At 39.7% G+C, this 21,056-nt stretch overlaps 2 long non-coding RNA genes across 6 annotated transcripts in view; one reads left to right on the top strand and one right to left on the bottom strand.

The window, feature by feature from the left end:
* The window catches only part of LOC124849714, a 48,475-nt gene that overhangs the window by 12,968 nt on the left and 14,451 nt on the right, over positions 1–21,056 (bottom strand). The window lies entirely within an intron of this gene.
* LOC118313839 overlaps positions 1–21,056 on the top strand; it is a 127,064-nt gene that overhangs the window by 93,159 nt on the left and 12,849 nt on the right. For 3 of the 4 annotated variants that reach the window (XR_007030168.1, XR_007030169.1, XR_007030166.1), the window contains 2 exons: positions 20,186–20,268; positions 20,551–20,638. This is a non-coding gene — a long non-coding RNA (uncharacterized LOC118313839). The remainder of the gene's footprint in view (positions 1–20,185; positions 20,269–20,550; positions 20,639–21,056) is intronic. The other variant, XR_007030167.1, reaches the window with a different exon arrangement.

The raw sequence follows: 21,056 nt of genomic DNA, 5'->3' as shown, positions 1-21,056 counted from the left end.
CTCCTCAACACATAAGCCTTCAGGATTTACCAACTTGAATGAGTTTGTTTGAGTCTGAAATACGCATATTTTACTTTCTCACTCCGTCTTCCTCCTTGTTTTTCTCTCCGTCGCACTCTAACCTCTTACCTCTCTTTCCCCTTTCTCTCTCCGTCTTTGCTTTGATGTCTGAGCGCTCAGGGCCGTCTCTGATGAATTAGCATTCCCTTCGTGATTTTTGTCTAATGGGCGGTTTGTGGGGTGAGTGTGCGTTCTTTAAACTGCAAATGGAAAGTTGACACTGTGGCTCCGCTCATGACTGAAAGTGGAAAAATTCACTTTTCACTCTAACGTAAAACACAGATTAAAAATAGATACTGCATATACAATATATGCTTCATCATGAATACAGTCATTTCTCAAAAAAAGGAAATGGATTCCCTATTTGGAATGCCAGGACATTCTGACCAATTTGAAATACTGAAATTGAAATTTGTAAATGTCACTGTGATAAAATATGGTGCTTTGGCAAAGTACCGAAATACATCTTAATGAACAAAAATCATCACGCCAAAAATCTGCAATAAAAAGTATTATATATATATGTATGAACAACAATAAATGTTCAATCATCCCTTGAATATGATAGTGATGAACACAACACTAGTTGACATTAGTGACAAATATTAGGCTGTTGCAGTACCTCCTTTGACATTATGATCCTCAATCAATAATCTGTCATATTATGTTATTGATAATACACCACTCTGAACTGTTATGTACTGTAGATGTCAGCTCATGAGTTAGAAGAACATTTTAAAAGAAACCGTCTGAGTGGACGGAGAGCAATCAGCTGTCCTCATCATCACGAGTCAGTTGGGAGGTGAGGATGTCTCGATCAGTGTGTTGTCATGGACGACATGTCTTTGGTCTGTCTCAATCTGTTATTCTTTATTTCCGTCAGTCTCCACTTCAGGTCTGGTTTGTCTTTCTGCCCTTCTAAGTTTTTCAAAAGCTCTTTTAAAGCATGAAGGAAACTTTTGAATTGCAAAGTTGAAATTATTTCTCCATCGGTATGTGAGGTATTCTATTGATTTGTGTATCTTGCCACCCAGGAGTGGCATGTGACCTTGTAGAGTCAATTATTAACTCATGAGATTTTCTGGGCTGTCAATATCTAATCCTTGTGGCACAGTGTCAGGACTTTTGACGTTTTGTTTTGTTTGGCAAATATTGTATTAATTCTCGCAATAATTCTTGACTTTTTTTGTTTGACTTCTTTTACTTCTATCGAGCTTTAATCCTTCTCCTCCTACCGTCCCATTCTTGTTAGTCCATTAGTGGTCATTATGCCATAGAGCTTCATAAAAAGCACTAACTAAATTTTAAAATGATAAAGGCGTTACATATTAATATCACCAATCGGCTGTGTTCATTAAGCTTAGGGAGGTGAAACTGTTATGTTTATAGTTATGGCTTAACCATAAATTTAGGCTTGAGGGTTGTGGTCATTATCAGGTTGTTATGAATGTTGTTGACAGGATATAATGAATATTCAAAGACAGCAAAAAACATGTTTCCATTTATTATAAATTAATGATTTCGCAAATCAAAGAGCAATAGGAATGTTTGTGCTTCCTGCTGCACCATTTTCTCCATGATAAGCAGGGTACATTCACTGCCTCTGTTTATGTTTTTCATATTTCCCATGCTTCTTGCCTCTGCTTCTTCTCCATTCACATCCTCCTCTGCTACTTCATGCCTCTCTTGTCCAATTTTTCCTCCCACTCTTTCCAACCAAAAAGCACAGACAGATGTCCACGCTTTAGTCTCCACTGTATCTGTGTCACGTCTCTCAGGCCTGGCTGACCTTCACACAGCTCAGAGGATGCAAGGAAGAAGAAGACCTGCCACTTCCACATGCACACGCATGTTTGCCTGCCTGTGCAGTTGATGCATTCAGATTTTCACACTATTTAAAAAGCTACGGGAAGGTTTCTCTGTCCTTTTATGGTTTTGGCCCACAGTGGACTACACATTCAAAAGCTTTAATACTGTCCGAAATACTGTGTGGCACTAGTCGCACTGACAAACCAACTGTCAAACAAAGAAAAGCAACAATATGGTCTACATATTCAAGAACATTAACCGCCAAAGCCAAGTTGCTTTGCTGTTTGCAACTTATCAATATTTTTATTTCCACTTAATGAATCACATGACTCCTGAAAAGTGTTTGCTCATCTTGAGGAACCATCAAAGAACTGTCACCTCATTCTCCAGTTCTACTCGGCTCTACACAGTGTTTTAACATCTTTTACTTCATTGGTTTGTTTTTATGGTCCACAGCGGAAGTGTTTTGATTCAGTCCCACTGCTCTCATCAACCTGTTCTTTCCAGACACAGCAGAGAGATATTACACCGAAAAAAAGAAACACAATTAGGAACTATAGAGGAGTATGCACCCCCTCAAGAAGCCCTTCAGTGTAATGGAGACCAAAACAGAGCAGGAGGGAGAGTAGTCATTTGATAAAAACATTAGTTGTTTGTGAAGAAACATGATTCAAAATGAATAGATGTGTAAATAAGTGATGTTGTGTTGTCAGCTTGGAAAGATCTTCATCAGCATCCTCAACCCAATTATCTTCCACTAGCATTCTCTTAACTAACGTCAAACTTTAATGTTGTGATTCTATGAGCATCGTATGTCTTTTTTCTTCTTCTTTTGCTTCCTTTTCCATTATTGTCCTTGCTTTTTATAATTAGTGTCTGACACCTGGTGAGGTTTTGTTTTGAAAAGTGCTGATAACTTGCAGTTGTTTTCCTTTTCCTTTATGTGAAAGAGTTGAATAAGATCAACCTTCACCTCAACAACAGTGTTTCTGACTGAATATGGGCTTTTTTGATCGTAGATGCTTTACAGAATTCTCTGGATGTCTGATTGCTTCTTTAACAGCCGAGTTCACACTGATTTTGATGCAGCTTCATCTACAGGCGAATACAAGTTTCATGAATCACTTAGCAGTCAACAAGAGCAGACTGCTCAAGATTATTATTTTTTTCTGCTTTTAATTAGGGGGATTTATTGCCCTCTGTGAAAGTATGTCAAAATATTGACAACCACTGTGACTGGAAAATCATGTGAGCTGCCTGAAGAAGGTTCAATAGACCCAGACGCTTATGCAGAAGTGGTTCATTGATGCTTGATGCATTTAGGAGAAACGAGATATATAAGTTAACCCTGCCACACTTAAACCCATATATCTTCACATAGTTACCTCTGTCCCACTAATGGACAACTTGGGTACTACATGACCATGAGACTTTGTCTACACCCGCATAATTGAGGCAGGGAACTCCGGGCGAGCGTTGTAGTATGGATGGGCAAAAACAGACGTTTGGAAACAACGGCGCAGTCACTCGCATTTGCTTCCTGATTGGCTCTTATCAGTCACGACTCTACTACCAGTTTTGAAGGCAAAATGTTGTAAAGACTTACTGTCAGTCAAGAAAATAAACACCTCGTCTTACTTTAAATTATTGTTGCTTCTCATTCTTAGTATTTTTATTTGTTTGCTTCAGTTCATGCAGACTTCAGTTCCAGTTTAGACGCAAAGTGTTTAATTTTGCTCAACTTTGTGTTAAATGCCGACCAACAGTGCAGAAAGGAACTTATACTTTTGAGAAGTTAAAGGCACAGACAATGCCAAAGTTCTGTTGCACATGTGTGATGTCTAAGGAGACGGTCTATGTTCCGATTCAGTGGTTTTGACATGTACAGAGTTGTATCAGGTTTTTTTTGCTGTAGTTTCACTACTGGACTTGTAAGCCCATGGCACATTGTAGTGCATGACCCTTTGAAAAAGTAAATAAATTATAATTGCAATTACATAGAGACCTTAAGACTTTATTATACAGGACAAATAAAAGGAAACATTTTCTGACAAACTGTAATAAAACACCTACTTTTACATGTGCTGTACAGTACATGTCCTAGATGAAGCAGCTCAGTGGCACGGAAATCACAATGTCACTGTTGCCTGGATACGGAGACTGGTGGATTCTGTTAAGATATAGAGATTCAAAATCCTTTTAAGTCCTCCCTGTAAATGTAAGCTTGGTAAACTTGCCATGTGACTGCAGATAAAACTGTTTTCATATAGTGTGTATCATATGCAGAAAAAGAATATCATATGCAGAGGTGCCCTGCAGCAATTCAAATGGTAAATGCACCACCCTGTTACATTAACCTTCAGCAATCCGGCAATAAGAAGAAAAAAAAGAAGTTATATCACAACATGTATAAATGTTTTAGCTGATAGTCATTTAGTAAAGACCCACTGCAGTCAAATCATCGATTCTGAAAATATGCCGTGAAAGCGGAGCCAGTATTTTCACGTTCTCATATTCAAACATGTGTTAGTGAACGACAGACATGCCAATGCAGTCGGTTTGTGTGTGGTTAACATTTGCAAAAACAGTTACATCTACTGCTGACTGAAGAAATAAGGACACAAGTGAAAAATGAATAACAAACAGTAGAGAGGAGGAGGCATGACCTTGGTACTGCGTTGTGTGTGTGTGTGTGTGTGTGTGTGTGTTTCTGTGTGTGTGTGTGTGTGTGTTTCTGTGTGCGTTTGGGTCTGATGTTGCTCTGTGTCTTGTGTACTTGTTTTTATGGCCTCTGGGAACATTTTTATACTTTGAAGAAGTAAATGCTTTTTGTCTCTCAGCTGTGAGCCGTGATTAGTTGGACCAGCCTTGACTTCAGCTGAAAACAGTTGACACACACTTTCACACAAGTGAAGACTAATGGATTGAGGGTGGTTTGGCTTAGCAGATGTAGTGCTGTTTCTTCTATTATTGGGTTTTCAATTTGGTATTTACCTTTTAGGTAAAAGCAGTTAAAAGTGCTGATAATTGCCTTTAGCCTGCGGGATACTGGAAAGAAACCCAGAGAAAAGAAGGTGACTAATAATTTCTGACCTGTGCAGTGAAAGAAGCAGATGCTGACTAGCTTTTAAAAATGTTCGGCCTTTAGCAGGCAATCATGTCAAGGCCTGGCAAGGACACACACACACATTCTGTAGATGTATCTAAATTTCCTCTAATTTTGACACTTGTAGGTTGTTTTTTTTCGTCATACAATTTTAAAACACAATCGTTTTCTGAAGAACCAACCTTTCAAGTCGTATACCCTTGGTGAAGTGGGGAGACATGCAGCCACATATTAAGCCATGAACAAATTTTGTTCACTCTGCATTTGGTTTTTCTATGAGAGGTTTATAATGTTACAGTGGAGGTTCTTCAGTGTAACACAGCGAAAGTAGAATCTATTGCAGAGCTGTTGTACTGTATGTACCAAATTATAGTTTTTGCTGACTGCTGACCTCAACGTGCCTGTCTTCATTTTAATTTCAGTTAAAAAAGACTTATGGCTGCAAATGGAAAAAAAACAACTTTCACTAAAAGAGATGTTTATACTGTAAAGCGAGCCATGAGCTGTGAAACACCTTTTACTCACACACATTCAGATGGACACGAACATGCACACACACTTGAATCTGCAGTTTCAAATCAGAAAATAAACCCAAATCACTATAGTTACACAGGCTATCATCATGGGTTATATCAGTATCTTCAGTTACAGATCGCAATTTTACTGTCCTGCTTCACTCAGCCTATATTGATCTGTATCACGCCCAAGCTCCACCAGCCGATTTGAACCCCACTTCCATTCTGCACCACTTTCTTGTGTGAACAACTTTGAAATCAGGGGAAAAACTAACTAAATCCTTTTTATACAACCAGGGTCTTTTTTGTTGTTGTTTCTTACACTCGCTCTTCAGACGTCGAGCACTGATACGTGGCCAGTCAAGATAGACCAACCCCCTCTACATTATGTAGAAGCCATGAAAATACTGGACCAGTATTCCACTTTGGTGTCTGCAATGCGAGCGAAGGATAGTGGTTAGAGTCCTTTGCCGGTGCTCAGAGCTGCAGTTGCAGTGCCAGCTGCAGTTTGACAAAACCTCCTTGATTTATAGGATTGTTTTATAAAGTGGTGAGGGGTGTAGGCTTTTCAGGGCTAGCTCTGGCCCATTCAGTGTTGGTCTGTTGATTATCTGGCATTGTCCCTGCAAGTCAACTTACTCACTTGTGCAGGTGCCCATTGGGTCACTGACACAATCCTTTCTTAGCACATGTACAAGGAGACCTTTATTAACCCAGTGCTCTTATTAATCTCTACACCTGTTTTGCATTTCTATGCTGTTTTATAGTATAACAAGGGAAACTAGGATTGCAATTGGTAGAGCTCATTCGTCCGCCAAGGCCCAACAATCAAGCCACAACATCGCCATGCTCAATCTCTTTTTTGTCCCATGTCCTACCAAGTTTTGTGGAAATGCGTTTTTTTTGTAATCCTGCTAACAAACATACAAACAAAACAGGCAGAAAACAAAACCCTCCTGTAATGAAACTAAAACCTGAAATTGTTAAAGGCAAAATTCTATTTGTCCATTCACCTCCTGTGGCGAAGGAGTGATGGACTCCTATGTGTACTCCGTTTTCTGTCAAATTATTATTAATGGTTTAGTTTATGTCAAGAGCTCAAAGTAATATATTTGAATTAAAAATGTGATGATGGTTATGTTGTTGTTGTTTTTACTTTGTGTATTTGCCATGCCACTGTCAATCATACCTTATAAAATCATTCTTAACAAATAACAACTAAATATGTTTTAAATTTCTGAACTTTGAATATTGAATGTTACATAAAGGAAATTAGTGACAATTTGAAACCAAGTTTAAAGGGCTTTAAGGCTGCTGCTGCTGCTGCATATTCTCTCGTGCTGATTAGAGAGCAGAAGCATTGAATCACATGCTGGACTTAACCTTCCACTGTTCACTTACATTTCTCTGTAACTCTAATTACTATTTTTAATAACGCAGCAGGGAGAAGAATTCATCAGGAGCCAAATCCATTACTGCAGGGCACCATGCTAGGCTACACTTTTTTACGCAATGTACAGTACGTGATCCTTAGCCCAAATTCAAAGAACAATTTCTCCAAACAATCTTTGCATAAGTTCCTGGCTGGATAATGGGCTACTTACTGATGACTACATTTTGCTTTTCAATTGATTCAGTCTGTGTGTTGTAACTATACGAAGCCATTGTTCGTGCTCAAAAGAGGAGACTTTTATTAAAAATGCAGCGTTTGGTGAAATGATTAAATGTGTGTCCACCCATTGGCCTTTGTGTAATTTCTCAATGTGACATTCTTCGTATGTGGGCGTGGTTGTTTGTCTGAATGAGATTATGTGCCTTGAATCACTTGCTGTTGTTTATGAAGTCTAAGATTGCGTACGCATGTGGACACATGTACTTGTATTTGTGTTTAATGGGCTGGCACATAAGTGGCATCTGGAACAGCGCTGAAACAAACCTCAGCTGGGCTCTCTTGTTTTAGCAGCGCATATGGTCATGTTTAATTCCTTTGCCTTGTATTAGAGAGTGAAAGAGCTGATTATACTGTGTGAAAGAGTTAGAGCGACTATTGTATGTATGTGTAAATTAGTCATGTCGAGCCAGTTTCATGGTCTTTTCATCAACACATTTCACTTGGGGTGTGTGCAGCAGCGTGGGTGGACATGGGAGGTTTCGCTTGAGTGTGTGTTTGTGTCCACTTTTTTCTAGTGTGTGGGTGTGTGGGGGCCCTAGTGTATGTGCAAGATAGTGGAATGATTTGTGTGTGTGTGTGTGTGTGTGATTTGGGGGGTTTCCTGGTCTGGTTCATATCCCCAGTCTTAATCAAAAACAGATAAAGGTAGTGATATTGAGAAAGACCTTTGCTGACACTTTTTTTGTTTGTTTGACTGAACACGTCTGTCCCGCTCTCTCCCTCACACACACACACACACTGACACACTGATCAGGGCAGTATAAACAGGAAACTTATCAGTCTCAGGGGTTGTAATTCTTTCACCGGAAAGAGAGACTGATATAGAGCTGTATATTTTCCGGGCACACACATTCAGACTACATTCCTCTAAGCTGATACTAGACTGCCTCAATGCATTTTTATAAGGAATTCACCCCCATAATTTATCTTATGAATAACTTCCTTTTACAGGCTTCATGGTGTGTGAACGGAAACATGAAGCAAACGTGAAGTAATAAAAAAGTGCCTGGTTCCTCAGATAGTGAGGAAGGAGAACACCGCTCGTCAGAAGAGAGGCTGCACCACCTCACCTGGCTTCAGAACAACAAAAAGAGTAAGAAATATCAAAGCCAAGACTCGGCTATAGTGTTATTATTTAATCTTATTCCATGTGGAGAATAATTTAGAATAAAAGCAGACTTAATGGGATCAATGTTTTAAATAAAATACTTGAGTGACTTACGTTTTTTCTCCTTCCCTCTCTTTTGCTTCTCCAGTCATAGGGAAATAATTTTTCTCCAGAGAAGGTCGGGAGGGAAATATTTTATTTTCTTGGTGTTTACTTTTCCCTTCCTGGTTAGCATATCTCCAGCCTCCAGCCATGTGCTGTTAATTAGGTAAACAGGTAATTCCCAGCACGGGCCAAATGCTCTGTGCGCCTGCATGCTCATGTGTTTGTGTGCACCTGTGTGCAAGCATGTGCACGTGTGTGTGGGTGAATGCCAAGGCCGTACAATGAGCAATAATGTAAGTGTGCATGGAGAAATAGTGTCCAAATGCACACAGTGGCAGGGAAATCAAGTGGTAAGTTATGCATGAGGTCATGCATTATTAAACAGCAGCATCTCAAATGTGAAGGAAAGCTATTGAAAAGGACTCGTGAAAAGATTTTTTTTTTGAGTGCCAGTTACTTAACTTTGCTTTGATCTGAAATAGAAAATAAAAAAGACGACAAAGATGAGAAAGGAAAAATAGATATTATGGAAAAGGGAGATACAGAGTGAGGAAAAGAGAGAGCTGTGATATTCCCTCTCTGTGTGTCAGGCTCACTGGTGTGTGACATGTCCGTCTCAGTGGGGACTTCCTGCCTATCTATTTCTTTTTCTACCCATCACGCTCTCCACTTCTTCTCCTTCCTCTGCCATTCCTCTATTTCTCCTTCTTTCACTGCCTTGTAATTGTTCAACCATGTCACACACACACACACACACACACACACACACACACACACACACACACACACACACACACACACACAGAGTGGCACAGCTTGGCTTAAAGAGGCAGTGTGTTTATCACAACAGGTGGTGGTCTATCACCACTTATTGTGACAGTCGTAATATTCACACCCAGCAAGTCCGGCAATATCTCAAAATGTTACAAAAGAGATGTATTTATGTAAGGCGAATTCGAGCAGATATGCAGAACATGGTGACAAACTGTATCATTATTTAGTTTAAACAGTGTTCCTTCAACTTTATTTTATGGAAGGTGACTGTGTTTAAATCGCTCTGATGGTGGCACATTAACAACATATAGGTTGGTTTTTGTGATAAATATAAATATCTGGGATCGGACATAGCATTTCCAACCTGTCTCAGTGCGCTGTTCACATGATAAAAACATTGTTTGAAGAGAAACCTACAGTGCACCCACCCTGTCACTTTTTGAGGCTGACATGACACTCCTCAGTAATTTGCTTTGAAAACAGTGAATTCTGGCTCCTCACAACTGCCTCCATCACCTATCGCTTAGTAAACCAGATATGTTCCAGGGAACTGACTCTTGTGGCATAAGTCCTGATAGACAAGCAGAGGCGTTGAACATTTTAATTTGATCAAATAAGTCAATTAAGTTGCAGCCAAATGAAAAAAGGAGAGAGACAGACATCTATAAAGAAGAAGAAGTTTGCTTAGCTACAGAGCCAAACCCTAGACCAACACAATAAGATCATCAGTTTGGACGTACTTGAACAAAAGATAGGAAAAAAAGCATGAAAAGCACAAGACACAACAGTTGCCTGTGTTCTACTATTTAGAAGCCATGCCGCTTACATGTAACAAAAAAACTGGCGTGTTACTCACCATCTCCGAATACCATCATTTTGCCATAACATGGTTTGAAAATCCATTTATTGATGTTGTAAACTTGCACCGGAAGATGACACAAGGTCAGCAGTCAAATCAGTTGAGTTTTCAATCATTCTACATTTTTTCCATGATAGTAATCACAAAAAAAAAACAGACGTTATTATTATCAAACACCATTAACCCAAATGCTCAGTGTTGCAACACTGTCATTAGGCGGCGTCAGTCGTCGCTAACTGCCCGAGCTGACAGTCGCGTCATAAATCTTGCGGGCGAGTCTTCTGAAGAGTCACTCATTATCTGCCCATACAAACTGCTCCCCTCTCTGTGGTGAAGGGAGGCTGATTGTGGAAATGAGAAATGACTCTCTCAAGGTTAAATACACAATGTGAGACCAGTGTTTACACTCCCATCAAAGAGTGGGAGGTAGAGTAGTTAGTGTCCGCAGAGTAGGAAATAAGGAAGAAGTGTCCTATTTTTTATGTGTCTCTAGTGTTGAGTCTTTAACGTTGTTGAAAACTTGGTTTAAATCAAGAATTTATTCGTTACATTAAAGCTTATTTTGAGTTTTAAACTCTAAAACACTAAAAGTAAAACTTCATAATCAGGCGTTTGGACGGAGCTGACAAGACAAACAAACAACCCAGCAACATTAGATTGTTAACAACCCTAATTGCCGCGCAACTTATTTGATACGACCTTTTCCAACTGATTCCAATCCACTTCAATCAGTGAGGAGAGCACAAACAGCAGTCATGTGAAATAACAATGGGAAATTGTGTTCATTGGATTCAATTGCTTGCCCCTGCAAATGCATCAGACAGGGTTGAAAAGAGTAAGACGAGGACCCCAATCAAAACCTTTTTCTGGAGTCAGTCTGTACATGTGCAATATCCGAAGCAGTGCATTTTCATTGGTCGCAAAATAAGTAAAAGCCCCACAGTGCAGGATGAGTCATGATACATTTCAAAACAGAAAACGAAAATGTTTTTTGACATTTATTTGGCACGTTGCTCAAGATAAATTGACAATTAATTCAGGGGCACAGGATTAAAATGGGAAAATGTGTTTTTAATTTCATGGGGCCTTAGATCTTAGAATCTCAACAGATAGCACGGCATTACGACCCATAAGAGGGTTTTAGGCTGCACACTTAACTTTAAGACGTCTGACAACGGGGAAACAGATCAGTTAGAAGTCTGTTACAACTGTTGCTTTCATTCCTCTTCAGCTGCATAAGCACAAGAGATGAGTGAGAGCATCTGACGTCCTGGCGCTCGCCACCGATTGGCCAGGCGCCTCCAGAGAGAAAGAGTGTGTGTTCTGGTCTTTACTATTGTAAAAGTATTGGAGTCAAATGATTTAGGGCTTTACTGTCGTGTATCTCGCAGCTGTGACTCAACGCAGGAACATTCAGTAACAAAGACTAAGTGGAGGACAATGTGGATTCCGTTGAAACAGCCGGCAGCTGAGTGCAGTTGTGCTGTGGTGAACAGTATGGTTGAATAAGATGGATAAGATCGTAAAAATAATTAGCCGACATCTGCTGTTGCCTCGTCAGTTTCTTTCATACGTCAGACAAGCAGGTGCTCTCTGTGAGTTGTCTTGATACCTTAATGGATGAGGCAAACAATATATTGCTGTCAACGAATCTCATGACAAGAAGCAAACCAACAATATGCTAGTCTGACTTCCTTACCCTGTCATTGACTTACAGTTCCAAATCCGTTTGTTTCTATTGATTGTAGTTTTTCACACATGTTAAAGGAGTGATAATAACAATACAGTTCATCCATGTTTTCTAGGATGCACATGAATAATTTATAGTTTTGTTTTGTTTGTTTTTTGGTATACATCCTGGGATTCTTTTTTGTAAATAAAACAATTATACGACATTTCCCATAACCATTTATACTTAAGTTTATAGATTAATCCCCCTGTTGGCGGAGGTTCACAGCCTGGAAGGCATTGTGAGTAGAATGTCTCCCCGAATATGTCAATCTACTTGAAATAACACTTGAATGCTCTGGAAATGTATTTAACTTCTCATTTGGAGCAGGTATTTGCAATTTAAGACAGAAACCATAAAAATAAATGAATAGAATAGGCAATGTCGTTCAAAGAAATGTTTTTCTTATTTATCGAATGCACTAAAGGAAATCCTTTCACACTGATCCACGTGTCTCCCTCTGAGCCACCCTATAGGAAGTTATCGAGCTGGCTAACATTAGATAATGCTCGGGTACATGCACACAGTATCAATGGAGCTTCCGGCTCATTTTCTGCAGCGAATGCAAAGAATCTCCGTAGAGGCACCATCTGTCTCAAGTGGAGATGAACCTGAATATGTAATTAACTCACATTATAGTGGTTATAGCTGTGAATGGTATCCATTGCAGAAAATTGCTGCCTGTAACATATGACTTACAGTACGATCCATCTCATGAGGAATGTCCTTTTTGTTCCCCCACCAGCCTTATAAGCATTTGTTGGAAAATAAATAACAAGCCTCTTTAGGCGATCAAGGAGTCTTTGCCTTTCAAACGCACACAGTAACTTAGTTTAACTGCATTCAGGAAATAACAAAGGGCGATATTCTGCTTTCAAAAGAACAATATGCACTTTCCCATAGTAATCAAATCCTGTCTTCCAGAACAACTGCTCCATTTTCCAGGAGTCAAGAAAGTCACAAAATATCATTAAGATCATGCTGAATTGAGTTTTATATTCAATATACCTATGTTTACCCTTTGACAGCCAATGAGATGATAAAATGATCGGGGGGGAGAGCAATGCGAGAAAATAAGAGGACAGGAAGGGAACATATTTAATAGTTTTTATGTATAATAGTAATCCAATTTGCCTGCCACTCTGACTGATTGCAATCAGCAAGGGTCCTTCGCCTCGGCATTGGGTCTGAGGCGAATGCTGCTGAAATCTAATTGAACGGCATTGTGTTGTGTCTCCATGAGGCGGACCACTTCACTGTTTATTGCCGAGCCGACTGACTGTGCACACGTGTTTGTGTCATCTCTCCCTTCCTCTCCATCCCTCTTGTCCTCTGTTCTGTGACTTTGTCTCGCCCCACTGCCAGACAGTTTTCTTTGTGAAACTACAAAGTCGCCAGTAAACGGTGTCCGAACCTTTTTCAAATCACTTTATTCAACAACAACAACAACAACAACAAAAATGTCTGGCAAAAGTTTGTTTAAAAAAAAAGTTTAGATTTTTCAGTATAAGGCCAAGCCCCTCACCACTTCAAATCTGTATAAATCAGTAGTGAACCGTTGCAAAGTGAATGTCGCAAAGTCAGAATGTTTTTTTGGGTATTTTTTTTTAGATGTGAACAGCTCTAACACGCTGCACAACAAGTGCCGACACAGCTCCAATACACACACACACACACACTTTCATACTTTCATAGTCATCGTTGTCCTGCCTTTGTGTGTAACATTAAAAGTAACAGAATCACTCAACCATAGCAGCGGGTTGGTTTTAATAACGTTGTAATTGTGCATCATGATTTCACATCTGACCTGTTTGGTTCAATCAAAACAAAATCTGTTAGTCTGGATAGTATGGTTCATTTGGGCAACCATGAGAGCTGTCAATCAAACCGTTGTGTGGACCAAACAATCGAGATCTCCTGAAAAGGTGTAGACGTAGTTTGAATCCCCCATCTTTTCAGAGCAGGGAATACTGCTTATTTTTTTCAAATCTCCTCTCACATTTTTCCGGTGGTGTGAAAAACTCAGAACAAGTATTTATGACAGCTTTACACGGACTTTAAACACTACATGCCCAGTGATACATAAATCAGCTGTGTCTTGGTGAGTAACACAATTGGGGTTTATACACGTTTCTCTCAAAACATCATGTCTTTGAAATATTTATTGCATCGAGAGTTGCTCGGAATATGGAATAGATGGATTACATCTGTATTTATCTGTAGTGGAAAATGATTGCCACAATAACATAGTCATTCAATACACCCACCACAACTAAATGTCAACGATATCCTCAGGGTTTTTCTCTCTCTAGGGAAATTAACACCGACTCCTATAAATCCAGACATTGTAATTAGACAAAGCTACTAGTGACTCCCGTAAATCCAGAGGTTATAAGTCTATTTCCTGTCGGTAAAGGGGCACACTTCCTGTAAGAGTGACAGAGGAGGTCAGAAGTTAAGGAGGGAGGTCAGCAGTCTGTTTCGCATCAACACCCATCAGCTTTGTCTCTTTCCCTGGATGTACGCTATAACCGGGTAGTGCTGCATTCTTCTTTTGAATTTTACATCAGTCCCTTAAGCCATCCATTGGATTTTCAGCAGTTCTCCTCCTCCGCCTCACTGTTGCGCAATCTTCCCCTTTCACTTTCTCACAATAACATTCTCTCCCCTCAGTCCCCTTAGGCCAAGATACACCAGAACAGTGCCTGACTGTCTCACCCATTCAGCCTCCCAAATCAAATTACCATGGACAAAACAGAGTAATTAAATGTAATGGGTTGTTATACAAGGTGTACACTCATAAGCAGAACAAGTCCGTCAGCACTCCGGTCCAGAGCATTTGGTCTGTCACTTACTCTTTGCTTGGATAAACATACTTTGCATGTTTTGGCCTTAACTCACAGGTTAGGATGGGAAGTAGAAATGCATTTATTGTTTTTTTTCAATCATACATGACGACAATACTGCGGTTGTACCACACCACAAGTTAGAAATACAAAATGTCCTTAGTGTCAATGCTATTTATACATATGAATGTGAATTTGCAAACTCCACATATTAGGGTAGCAGCTGCATTATTTTTTATACGGAAATGAATGTAGAATAGCCACATTACATTTATGTTGCAAACCATCTCACAACATAACACAACGGTTGTGGAAGCTTCTGAGTTTAGGACTTGTCAGTCTTAGGCTGGGATTAAGGCTTTAGACGTGATTTCTGGCACAACTGTACATCAAGTCTAAGAATAAAATAAAGATGGATGATGGCTTGAGAAAAAAAAAAAGAAGATAAAACTCCGGTAAGATACACTGGAGACTTATATGGGATTTGGAAAGCAATGTATTTGTACAACTTCTGGACAACAGCAGCATAAACAATGTGTGAATGGTTCTGAGTTGGTGTCAGCTACTGACTGAGTGTGTTTTGCTTCAACAGTTTCTCCAGTGCTTCTTTGTATGAATGTATTTGTGTTCACTTCAGTGTGTTTTTGTGTGTGAGCTACGTATACAAGAGCAAGTTTCTTGTCAGTGAACTAGTATAATAAATTCTTTAAGGGTTATTGGTGAGTATTGTTTAGTAAAACCAAAAGTTCCTATCAAGTTAACTTTAAACTAACATTGCTTATTTGCTGCGATCAATATTTTTACTGTTCATAATATAGCAAATAGATTTTTACTATATAAATAATTTATGCAAAGCACACGACGATGGGGGCCTCTTCAGATAACAGTGATTTTTTTTTTAATTCTACTAAATATATTGATATTGTTTGTTATATTTATTTATTTATTTTTTGTTTTATCCATCCTCCCACTCTTGAGTCATCTTTGTTTGTTGGTTTGTGTATTTTTTTCTCACTTTGTTCTGGCAACCCGTGGTGTGCTGACACATGCAACACATTCTGTTTCGCCACTCAAAAATACTGCTTTGCACCATCTTCAGTTCATTGGCTAGTTCATCACAAAATAAAAACAGTAGGGTGTGAATGACTAAAACACACACACACACACACACACATATGTGTGTATATATATATATGATTTTTATCAATTCAATCTTCAATTGATCCGAGGAGGGTTGGCATACTCTTTTAAATACTATTTCTGTGGATAGATTGTTTCTGTGTGAAGTAGTTCTCAATCTTATCTCTGCCCAGTTACACTTTCAGTATGAACGTGGACTTTCACATATTATCTGCAGGGTGGTTTTTATAGGCAAACCATTTGCAAGGACGACTGTGTGGTTTGTCCTGATATACAGTTCCAACATTAAGCTATTTCCACATTCCAATTTTGGAGGGTGCAAGTCCTTGCCTCAAAGTACAATCTTACAAATTCCTGGCCAGCTCTTCACACATTTTCTGTACTCCTGCACCTTCACCCAGAGGTCCTGCCCCCTGCTTCATTGGGGAATTACTTAAATAACTGGATCTTGAATGTACTGTCAGAGAACCAGTGAAGTGCTCATATTTATTTCCTCCTCCATCCATACCATAACTAGACCAAGCGCAGGCTGAATGCTTCTCACAGAGCGTGTTTCTGCGTCAAGAGGTGAATTCTCATATAGCGTTAATAATGCCCACATAAGAGAGGCAGCTGTCAGTTAGAGTTTATGCATGTTCATTCTAAACTGCGATCTCAGTCAGTGCTGCACGTGTCGGCGTAAACCGGATGGTGAGACAATGTGCATGAGGATGTGTGTGCACACACACAAGTACGCACGTTCCTGTTCTTGTGGAGTGCTGATAACAACATTTGCTCTGGGGCTTCTGGAGCAGGGAGCAAGTGTGTCTGTGTTTTTTTTTGTGTTGCCCTTTGTGTGTTAAAAAAAGGAGTAGAGATGGACCACATGAAAGAGTGAAAGAGTCAAAACAAAAGATAAATAATAGACTTACTTTTAATTGTGTGTGTGTGTGTGTGTGTGTGTGTGTGTGTGTGTGTGTGTGTGCGGAAATGTCTTAAGTTGCTTCTATCACAAAGGAGCAGAGAATTGTATGGTGAGACACACCCGCACGGTTAGAAAAGGAGGTGGAACAGGAAGAAAAGCAGAGTGGTGTGGAGAGAAAGTAAAAACAGGTGAGTTGGGGTGAAAGAAGAAATATGCAACACGGCGGCAGAAAATGGAGGGAAGTCTGTTAAAAGTTTTTGTATGTTCTATCCCAAATAGCACAACCCATCATTTCAACAGTTCCTTCACAATATAAGTGTCTTTGCTCACAAGTCACTAAGAGTCAACATAATGCTGATAAAATAAAAACAGAAATTCTCAAAGTGCTCCTGTGGAACTGACACTTCTTCAACCCCTCAGTTGTCTACATGCATATTTTAGCATATCTATAGCTGTATACCTATGCCACATTATTGTATCTTGCATTTTCTGTGCTTACATATGAACCTATCCCAGCATTCAACAGATGAGCTGTGGGATACACCTTTGACAGGTTATCAATGACAATCATAACATTCATATTTGAACTGTAATATGTTCAAATACGAAATATACTGTATTTTTTTTTCTACGGAACAGGAGGACACTAGCAAGCAAAGTCATCGTGAGCGGACAGTCACCATACCAAAAAATGTCAGAAGTGGAGTGTGGAAATATTATGGGTTCCACACCGTAGATGGTAAAAGAAACGAACCAAGATAAGGCTTTGTACGCCTTAGTGCTTCAAAGGATGATTTTGATTGGTTTAAAGAAATACAAACAAGGCAGAGTGTTTTTTTCCTACAGTAGAATGATAATGATGCATCCAGACCAATCTCCAGCGCTGACAAAGCACTATGGAGATCTGCCTCTGCAAGACTACTGAGCCCCTGACTGGGGCTCAACAGGCTTATCATTTTGGGAAAGCTCAGTATTTGGGTTTGGAAAATGCCAGCTTAGTACAGACAGAGGGCCAAAACTAAGATAAACGGATACATTTACAGATTTACCGAACTTAAAGTGTGCACAGTTTAAATCATTATGTTGCTCGTAGTCCATGTAAATTCAATGAGTGCCTTGACAGAGGGACGATAAGAGGAGGATTTGTGGAAACAAGTTCAGGTGAAAACTGGAGAAACTCACTGACAGATAGTGGAGAGGAGCAGAGGAGACGAGATAAGTGTATTCGCCCTCAGAAAAGTCATCCCTCTCCAGACAACCCAACATGATCCCCTCCCAACCCATGGTCTCCCTATCTCTTCCTCTTTAGCACAATAATTCTTCACAAGTCCTTGTTTTTTTACCTCTGGAGATTGGAAAATAAAGTGCACCCCAAAATAAGGAGAAAAACAGCTTAAACAGGCCAGTAGTTCTAATTAGTCTATGCTGTTAGAGCAAAACAAAATGAGATAATGAATAACACATCCTTGTAATGCAACTGAGTAACTGAGGTACACTAGAACAGCCGGCAGAACAATTGCAGTGCTAACAGATCTCTACTTGGACAAAATGTGGGCTTGTATTTTTCAATTAAAAGGCAGTTTAGCCAGGCAAAACAGTTCGCTCCGGCCACATTCAGAGCAACAATAGTCCTGCAAACAAAAACAATAGCTGGGTGGTCCAGCGAAAAATGCGATCTTGCAACCCACCATGACGTCAACTATTGGTATGTGACCCGCTGTTTTGAAGCCTCGAGTTTAACATTTTGACCAGTGCCATCTTGGTTTTTTTTTGCAACTAGACGTAGGAGCAGGGGTGGGTTTGACTGAGAACTGGTCCAATGCGCGCTCACCTCCACTTGCAACCATGCACCGATTGGACGGTACCAGCTGTCAATCACGCTGTATCCACGCTCCAATGTATACGGTGCTTTATTGTCTATTTTACTCTAAACGAGACCACAATTTACAAAATGAACATCATGCTGTGTCGAACAACACTTGAAACTAGCGGCTGAGACCATTAACTCCTCAGGAAAATCAGGTTTGCAAATTTGTGGACTTAACAACAGTAGAAAGTGGAGTGGTTGAGATTAGTGACAACCATCATCTCCATCATCAGTATATATGCTCTATGTCGTTTGGGAGGGTGATTGTGTCTACAGATGAACTAAATACAACAAATATCATCACTGTTATCTCTACAGGGTTTGTCTTGTTTTGTGTTAGTCCAGCTTGTTCATTCAAGGAGCTGCATCATTCTTTCACCTTTACTCAAGGCAACACTCACCATCTGTAATCCCCTGAACAAAAGGTTGCTAACGTTGCTATACAACATATTGGATTGCATTTGAAAGGCCTGTTTTCTTTTTGTTGCTGTTCATTTCTATCTGTTTCCATTTCAATTCCTTTCCCCAGTAAGGATATGCCGTCACATTACCCAGAAAACTTGTCAGTTGCATCACAGCTTTTGTGCTCCAAGGCAGTGCAGCCCGAGGGGTTATTGCCAGTGTGTTGCTTTAATTACAAGGCAGGTTCACGGTGTCCATGCAAATGCTGCTGTTATTTGTGCTGTTTCTCCTTCTCAGCTCTGTAGGTAAGTATGTCAACCTGCCATGTTGCCTGAAAAAAAATTAAAATGATTGATTTTACTTCCTGAAATAACCACTATTATTCCCAGCTCTGGCAGAGGACCCCGTCTTCCTATCACTTCCCTGACATTGGACTCAATTAACTTCACCATCAGTCTTCCTTTAGTTTGGTCTTTTCCTTTTCTTCAGTCCACTAAATTTCCCTTTCCTCCCCCTCATTCTCTTTCACTCATTGTTTCCTCTTCTCTTTCTCTCTTTGAAGACAATTTTTGGAAATATTTGATTGATAATAAATATATATTTATTTGAGAAGAATATAAGCTTATATCACTGCATGAGTTATGATTTGCAAAACTGCACAGCCAACTTCATAGCTACAAGACATTTTCTTTCTCTACACTCCCAAAAGATTAAATAGAAAGTGTGCAAATGGATAATTAACTGCATTTGTTAGTATTTATCTTAGGAACTATAAAAACACCTGAATAAAATATAGAACAATCATGTCTGGATCTGATCATAAAGACACTTACCTTTACTGTGGATTACTTACATTTAATCTGCTTTTTCTGTACAAATGTGTTCATCTTTGCAAGATAAGTATGACTTTTTGTTTATCATATTGTGTTTGAATAATGCATGTACACATCCATTTTTATCATAAAATGAGACATGGTGAACATCAAAGGGAGGCATCTGATGATATCATTTTCCATATGGAATATGCTATTTATTTTCACATAAAATATAATGAGCATGCTAAATGAATATACCAAGCGTGTTCCTCTTTAGAGATACGAGCCTCCATATGATAGTAGAAATGAACAGTGTAAAGCTCCTCCTCCACATGACACAGTGCAACAAGCTTATGTTAAAAGCTTGTTTCACGGATGTTTCAGCTTAGTTTCCATATGGCCATGCGATTGAAAACATCTGATTTCATAAATATGATAAGTTATTGTTCTCATCTCGCTTTCCCTCTTCCACAGAGAGGACAAATCTGAGGGACAATCTTGGAGCGGTGTCCCTGATTCAGGACATTTCATTGGATGAAAGGTTCTCCGTCCTGAAGGTCAGCATCTCTTGTTACTGCTTTTCAAGTTGATTCATGCACACGTCTGCTTACATGTTCTGGTGTGAAATGTACTTGTTGTGGTGTATTTTAAGTGAACGCACACAAGTAACCTAGTTTCCGAGGAAATAACCTATAAGGTGAATTCATGCTTTAGTGTTAATCAGCAGTGCAGTTCGCCAGCCTGCATGATTCAAACGCTGTGCTGCTTTTCCACCTTGTTAAAAGGCTCCTCCGATGCACAGCGTTTCTCTGATAACCAACATTCTCCTCTCCCTTCAGGCAGAGTCGTAGTGAGGGAGAGGGAGGGGGAGACGGGGGAGAGAGAGAGAGAGGCAGGCAAACATCCAAATGTGGGCCTCTGTCAAAGGTAATGAAAGAAGCCCCATATTCTTTGATCACACAAGGGCATCAAGCATGCGTTAGTTTTCTGAAATATTTCAGATGCTCTGAGCCTTATCTGTTTGCGTGCACACACACACACACACACACACACACACACACACACTTACGGATACATTAGTGTGGGGATGTCATGGGCACACAAATGTGCATGTAAACATCACATCTAGCACGTAAACACACATTGGAAGGAATAGACACTTTCAATTCTCGCAAACGAAAAAACATCTCTCACTGCAGAGATAAGTGGGTAAAGCAGGGTTGATTTCTATCACTTCTCCAAAGGATGTTGACACCAACAGAAAGCCGCCTGTCTTGACTTTCCCTTTCATCCCTCTTCACCACCTTCATCCGCCTCTGTCACTTTTCTGTCAGGCTAAAAAATC

The sequence above is a fragment of the Scophthalmus maximus genome, chromosome 19, assembly GCF_022379125.1.
Source record: "Scophthalmus maximus strain ysfricsl-2021 chromosome 19, ASM2237912v1, whole genome shotgun sequence".
Lineage (NCBI taxonomy): Eukaryota > Metazoa > Chordata > Actinopteri > Pleuronectiformes > Scophthalmidae > Scophthalmus > Scophthalmus maximus.
This window is presented reverse-complemented; position numbering and strand designations above follow the sequence as displayed.